Genomic DNA, 7,071 nt, shown 5'->3' with positions numbered 1-7,071 from the left:
CAAGGGCAGTGTCACTGGACCTAGCCTTTCCCATCTTTCACTGGCAACTACAATAGCCACCCAGTTTCTAACAAGTCACCCTGAAAGTTTTGTTTCTTTTTCTGAAAGGAATCCAGGTGAGATGAATATGGTTTCTAGCATGGTTGCACATTGCCACATGCGAAGAGTCAGAGGATTTACATGTCTGTCCGTAGGGAATGTTTACGATAACCATGTTCACTAAGGTTGGCCCTAGACTTTCTTTCATCCTTGTTTTCTCACGTATTGGGCTCTATAAACACTAGTCTTGACCTTTACACAATGATGTTAAATGAAAGCAGCCAGACACAAAAATCCATTTGTATACTTCCACTTATTTCAAATGTCCAGACTCAGCCAGTGCGCAAAGAAAAACAGGTGGTAATTGCCAGGGATTGGAAATGGAAGAGTGGAAGGTATCTTTTAGTAGGAAAAGGGGAACATTTTTGTGGTGATAGAATGTTCTGAATTCATGCATAGATGATCACGGTGCTGAATGTTTCTGTAATTCTGTGTGCTCACAGAAGGACAGAACTGAACTGCACACATTAAAAGCAAGTTTTTAGGGCATACATTCGACTTGGTTTTTTTTTTTTGTTTGTTTTTTGTTATCAGATGAGGAACATGATTTTAATCCCTTTGGCAGTAGACATAATTAGAATGTTAGTATTTTTAATGTGGGTGATTATGTCTTATAAAAGAGAAGAATTGTATAGCGTCAAAAATTACTGTAGCGCAGGGGAGTATGGAAACCTGTGACGTTCTTGCTATAGCAGGGTTTCATGTAAGTTTATTAATTTATTTTTATTGGTTATTTCATTTATTTATATTTCAAATGTCATTCCCTTTCTTGGTTTCCCCTCCATAAGCCCCCTATCCCATCCCCCTCCCTCTGCTTATATAAGGATGTTCCCCTACTCACCCACCCACCCATCCACTCCTGCCTCACTGTTCTGGCATTCCCCTACACTAGGGCATCAAGCCTTCACAGAACCACGAGCCTCCCCTCCCATTGATGCCAGGCAAGGCCATCCTCTGCTACATAAGCAGCTGGAGCCATGGATCCCTCCAGGTGTATTCCTTGACTGGTGGTTTAGTCCCCTGGGAGCTCTGGAGGGGGGGGACTCTGGTTGGTTGATATTGTTGTTCTTCCTATGGGGTTGCAAACCCCTTCAGCTCCTTTAGTCCTTCCCCTAACTTCTCATGTAAGTTTTATCCTTTCAAATTGAGCTTCTAGATATTTGAGGAGACTTTTGTTTTAATAAAACCAAACCCTTTCTGTTATATTTCTAAATTAAAAAGCAGTCTCATTGTGATTATTCTCTGCATTAATAGTGCACTTAGTGTGAATTTTAAACTACATTTTCTGTTGTCAACAGCAGTTCTGGAGACCACTGGGAACTGCCCTTTGTCAAGTTCAAAGAGAGTAATTTTTTTTTGTATGTATAAATCAAAAATTACTTAAAAGTTCTCTTAGGTAATATATATTTCACAAATGAATAATGAGCATACATATTGATTTTTTTTCTCTGTAAAGACACATGGTAAACTTTTGTAAACCAGTGCCTTGGGTAATAATGTTTTTGCTGCTTACTCCATTTTAAAGAAAGTACAGGCAAAGGTTTGATATAAACAAACAGATGTGTGTTATCATTAATGTGCGTTTGCAGAACAGGCTAGAGTTTAGTGTTGTGGTTTCCCAGACTAGACCAGGTCATGAGCAGCCTTGAATATTACACAGGGAGTTGTGGCTAGGGCATGATGCTTGATGAAAGATAAGAAGAGGGTAGTCTAGGGGAGTGTATACATGGAGACCCATGGCTGCATGTGCCCAGTTAGCTAGGAATCTGGCCCAACCTGAAATCATCCTGGTGGTGGTTTGAATGATAAATATCCTCCATAGGCTCCAGTAATTTAACATTTCTTCTTGGTACACTTGTCAAAAGCCATTTGATCTTAGATTTCCTGAGTGAAGAGGCAATATGACCTGCAAACACCAGTTGTTGCTATTCCCACATCTTCATGGTTGTAAACTGACCCCTTTGCTTTGCTATTCAGCAAAAACCCTTCATTGCTTAAAAAATCATTTGGTCACATATATAAGGTTGATATCTGGTCTCTATTCTGTTTCATCTGTCTATATTTCTGTACTTGATGGTGGTGCTGGCTCTTGACTACTGTAGCTTTGGGGAAAAATAAAATGAGCATGTCTTCTATGTTTGTTTTTCTAATATTGCAATGTATACTATGTAGTATTCTTGAGATATGATTTTAGGATGGGCTTTTCAAGTCTACAAGAATAACCCACTGGTATTTTGAAATGGGCCATATTCAATTTCTAAAAAGCTTTGGATAGAATTGGAATTTTTAATAATATTAATTTTAACAATATAGTAATCTGGACATATTATATGTCTCTGTTTATACATAAATTCTTTCAGCAGTATTTTTATTGATTAACGTGTACAAGTTGCTGACACTCTTGGTTAATTCCTAAGTAGTTTTTGTGTGTGTGTGGATTTATTTATTGATGGATTCATTGAGTTGTGTTTATGTATGTATCTGCATATAAATGACATTGTGTATTTGTGGAGACAGCAGAAAATTATCAGGGACTGGCTCTCTCCGTTTACCCCGTTGGTTCTGGGTTTTGAACTCAGGTCCTCGGGGATGTGAACAAGTGCCTTTACCTCTTGAGCCATTTCACTGACCCAATTACAGTCCATATATATGCTATTTATTTTGCTTGCCTCATTAATTTGGCTGGATTCCAGCTCAGAGATGAGGGAAAATCATAAAAACAATCATCTTTATCTTGTTTCTGATTGTAGTAAAAATAATCTCGATTTTTTTTTTTTTTTAGCTTAGAGTATGTTATTAACCAAAGACATTTTATTCATGAATTGTATTGTTTTAGGGGTATATTGGCCTTTGCTCAGCAAACTGTCCTTTTGGCAGACTGATGAATGGGCTTGGTCATATTCTGTTGAAGACTTTTGCATCAGTATTTCTTCATAATGCTTAACATTCTCTAGTCTTCTTGTGGCAATGCTGGACACATATACCAAAGGAGAAAACAGAATGATGCTAATTGTATACACATTTGGCAGAATTCATTTGACCTTATTCATTTTAAAGAAATGTCGCCTCTCTGATTCAGTCTCACATGAACTTCAGACCTACTTATATTTTCTAATTGTTTTAACAGTTTATGTATTTTAAGTTTCTTGAAATCAAATACTTACTTCTCAGTTGTTCATCATATTCTTCCCCAATCTTAATTACTGCAGAGTCCAATTAATGGTCTGTTTTTTTTTTTATTTCCAGTTTTATTAACTTGAGTGGGCTCTCCTTTTCCTGATCTGTCTAACCACAGGATAGACTTTTTTCTAGTTATCTGAGGCCCAGATATCCAGTAATGTGTGTGCCATGTTCAGCCTCGACACAGATATGTGAACACTGCTTGGGCAGACTAAATGGGAGGAACTAGGCTGTATCTCATCCTTACCACCATTGGGGTGAAGGGGCAGTAAAACACAGCCTAAGATGGGGGCCCCAGTGAGAAACGAAGAAGACTAGAGCCAAAGCTTGGGTTCCCTAACTCCAGGACACCCAGCCACTGCTGGTAAGTGTAAGGAGTTGGGAACAGTGAGGGCCCACAGGCCAGTGATGAGCCAAGGCCAGGTGAGGAAAGGGAGGAAATCCAATTTAGTTAAAGATTGAGTGTCTGTGTCCAGAGACTTAGGTGGTGCAGCTCTATATGATGAAGTCTTCCCCTCATGAGGGTTCCTGGTGAGAGAGATGTTCCTTACGTGTCCAAACTGTTTATTGGTAGTGAAAAATGGATGCATATAACCTACTCAGGGTAGACCAGAGATCAAATACATTCTGCAGGAAGAGAATACCTTTGCAAGATGGAAAGTTTATTGACTAAACCCTTGGGGAAGCCTATCTAGGTATCTCATCAGTATGGAGAACTCTGTGCTCTGTGCTAGGTGACTAGTGCTCATGATCCTCATATGGGTGTTGTGGTCACTTGCTTCAGGACAGGAATGGGGTCAAGAGTAGATGAAATATCTGCCATCCTCAGATATGAGAATTACTCAGCCTTCCCAGTTTTTGTCTGGAGGCATGGTTCCACTTGCCCCACAGTCATGATTACCTTTTCCTTGAGCTCCCTCTCTCTCTAGCTTAAAGTAGGTTATATTTTGGTCATGGCTTTCATCCTTGTCATAGGTAGCCTGGGTGTTTGTTTGTTATGATTTTATTATCAAGAGACCAGTCCAATGGATTAGAACCTTAATAATCTTATTGTAACTAAGCCACTTTTTTAGAGACTCAGTCTTCAACCCAGTCACATTCTGAAGTCCTGGAACCTAGGGCTTCAAAACATGGATTTTGAGCATATGCCTCCAGCCCATAACATGTTTGAAGACTTACTGACTTTCCATTACTTCTTTGCAATAACTGTGGGAAGAATTTAGAACACAAAGCAGACTTTTACTGCTATGTATTCTATTAAATTATTTCAGACTCTTTAAGATCCTGTGTAGACTCAGTATAAAATGGCACCCTTGCCCTTTACACATAAGAATTATTTCTCGCAGGCTATTTTCCTCTGTATTAATGATAATCTTGGAATTCAGGTACCCATGTCCTTAGCAATTTCATGTAAGTTGAACGCTCAAGTGAATCTTCCCATTTGGTCTCTGAAATTTCTCTGAAAATAAGTCCATTAATAGTTGTGTTTTTAGACTTGTATAGAATGGGCAACAGTCACCATTTTATGTCCTTTGCCACGTATCTTGCATTCTGTCACTGATATTTGACTTTGGCCAAGGGAAGTATTATAACTTGATAGCTACGAGTGAGGATTTTTCAATGTAGTAGGATTTTTTTCAATGTAGGAGTTTTATTAGTGCCTCAGTTAATTTTTTCAACAATAGATGTTTTGTTTTAATTCCTTGGTATCTGAAGATAATATCTACCTCTGGCTGTTAGTAAATTTAAAAATAATAAACTCTTTCCAGCTACTTCTATATGTAAATATCGGAACTGAGATAGCGAAAAACCATTCTACTGAGCAGATATCAGGTTAGTAAATACTATCCGGCAGCAATGATGACAGGTGGTTCTCACAACTCAGAAAAATATTGTCAGTATATATTTCGATGTGTGTCCAATTGCACATTGAGTATGAGCAAAGAAGGCAAGTATGACATCATTTTTAGAGAAAATATATTTTAATAAAAGTTAAAAAGCACCATGTAGATTATTCATTCTATGAATTTAATCCAAATAAATGTGTATGATATACAACTGATTCACATATTTCAAAATCTCTTGGTCTGTGCTTTTTCATTTGTTTGGAAATTAGAGAATGATGATCACAGGTCAAGCGGATGCACCCTAATGTGATCCTTCTGTATGGTCGCCTGCCAACCTGTACACACTTCATAAAGATACTCCATGCATTTTACATTCCATGTCAGAACTAGGAAGCATCAATGCCTCGTGTCTTGCTCAGAGGCTAACGGGAAGGCCAGTGATATAATGACTGAATGTGGGATGTCCTAGTGTCATCTCATGGTCCTCTGAAGAAGAGCAAACATGGATGCAACTGTGAGGGGGAATAGCATAAAACTTACTTCAAAGGAATCCCATTATGATGCCATTAAAATAATTTTACTTTTAAAAAATTTATGGCTGCTTGGCTGTATATAAGCTGATGTATGGTGTGTACTAGATCTATTCAATAATGTAATCAACATTCTAAAAATAGACAGGATGCTTGAAAGTAAAGGTTATTATAAGGTTCGAGTGTGGAAGTTAAATAGCACGAAATGTCAATTGGATTTTGAGATTTGTCTAAAAAGTCATCAAGCAATGGGAGTCCTGCCTGCTTTGCCATTTGTCCTTATATTGATTAATTGCAAGATTAATAAATTGTAAGCTTTTAAATCCGGAAAGGAAAACACTGTTTCCCTCACACAGGCTGAATTTTATCAAGTTGTTTCTAAGGATGTAATCTCGATGAAATTCAAAGGAAGTGATAACCTATCTGGCCCCACATCTACTACAGCATGATCAGTGGTATATGCAGATGAAGTTTAACTGTCAAATAATGAGGAACAGTGGGTAGGTATGCTGTGCCCTTCCCAGGTGATAGAATGATTACACATAAAAGAACAACTGCACAAAAACACGTAAAAAAAAAAAAACCTAAGGCATTGTTTTCTAGAATCTTCCATCTAGAACTTTGCCCTATGAATAATGTTAGGTGTCCATGATATGCTGTTTGCAATGTAACAGTTGATCTCCCTCCTCAATGGGCATACTCTGATTTCTCATCTTCATAGAGAGTATATCTGTCATTGCAAATAAGGACAAAGAAAATGAATATATTTGGGTAAAAGGCATGCAGAGAAAGTCAAACAAACCCTAAGGATGTTGGGGGGTGTTGTAAGTATAGGCACTTTGTTAGAACACCTTCTAGAATGCTACAAAGACCAGGTATTTATAAGCAATTTGGCTCATGGTGTTGGAGGCTGGGATGTTGAAGATGAGGAAACTGTGGTAGGGGTGAGGGGCGCTAATTACTGCTTCAGCTAACCTGACAGAAGATGTGGTCGTAGGAAGAGAGAATGCGTCAGAGGGAACCAATAGATCCAAACTCACCTTCATAGCAAATCTACTCTTCAACTTCTATCTGCCTGAGGTTAATTCAATAAACCATTCATGAGATCAGAACTCTTCTGATACCATCTCGTCTTAAAGGTCAGTGTCTTAACATCTACACACTGGGCTCATGTTTCCAGCGTATGAACACTGGGGAACACTCAGCACATAGGGAATAGCTGAAGGAGGAGAGGAGAGAATGCTTACATCTTTACTTTCTTACTAATTTACAGGTCATTAGATAGAGAAAATTTCATGACAAAATCATGGGTCCTGAAAGACAGACATGCCTCTGATGGCATGCTGGTGCTCAAAGGACATTATGAAATACTAAAAAAGCTATGTATTTCCTCTAACTAGCTATGACTAAAGTAA

The sequence above is a fragment of the Grammomys surdaster genome, unplaced genomic scaffold (assembly GCF_004785775.1).
Source record: "Grammomys surdaster isolate TR1022 unplaced genomic scaffold, NIH_TR_1.0 367, whole genome shotgun sequence".
In the NCBI taxonomy this organism is placed as follows: Eukaryota; Metazoa; Chordata; class Mammalia; order Rodentia; family Muridae; genus Grammomys; species Grammomys surdaster.
Note: the sequence above shows the minus strand (reverse complement) of the source record.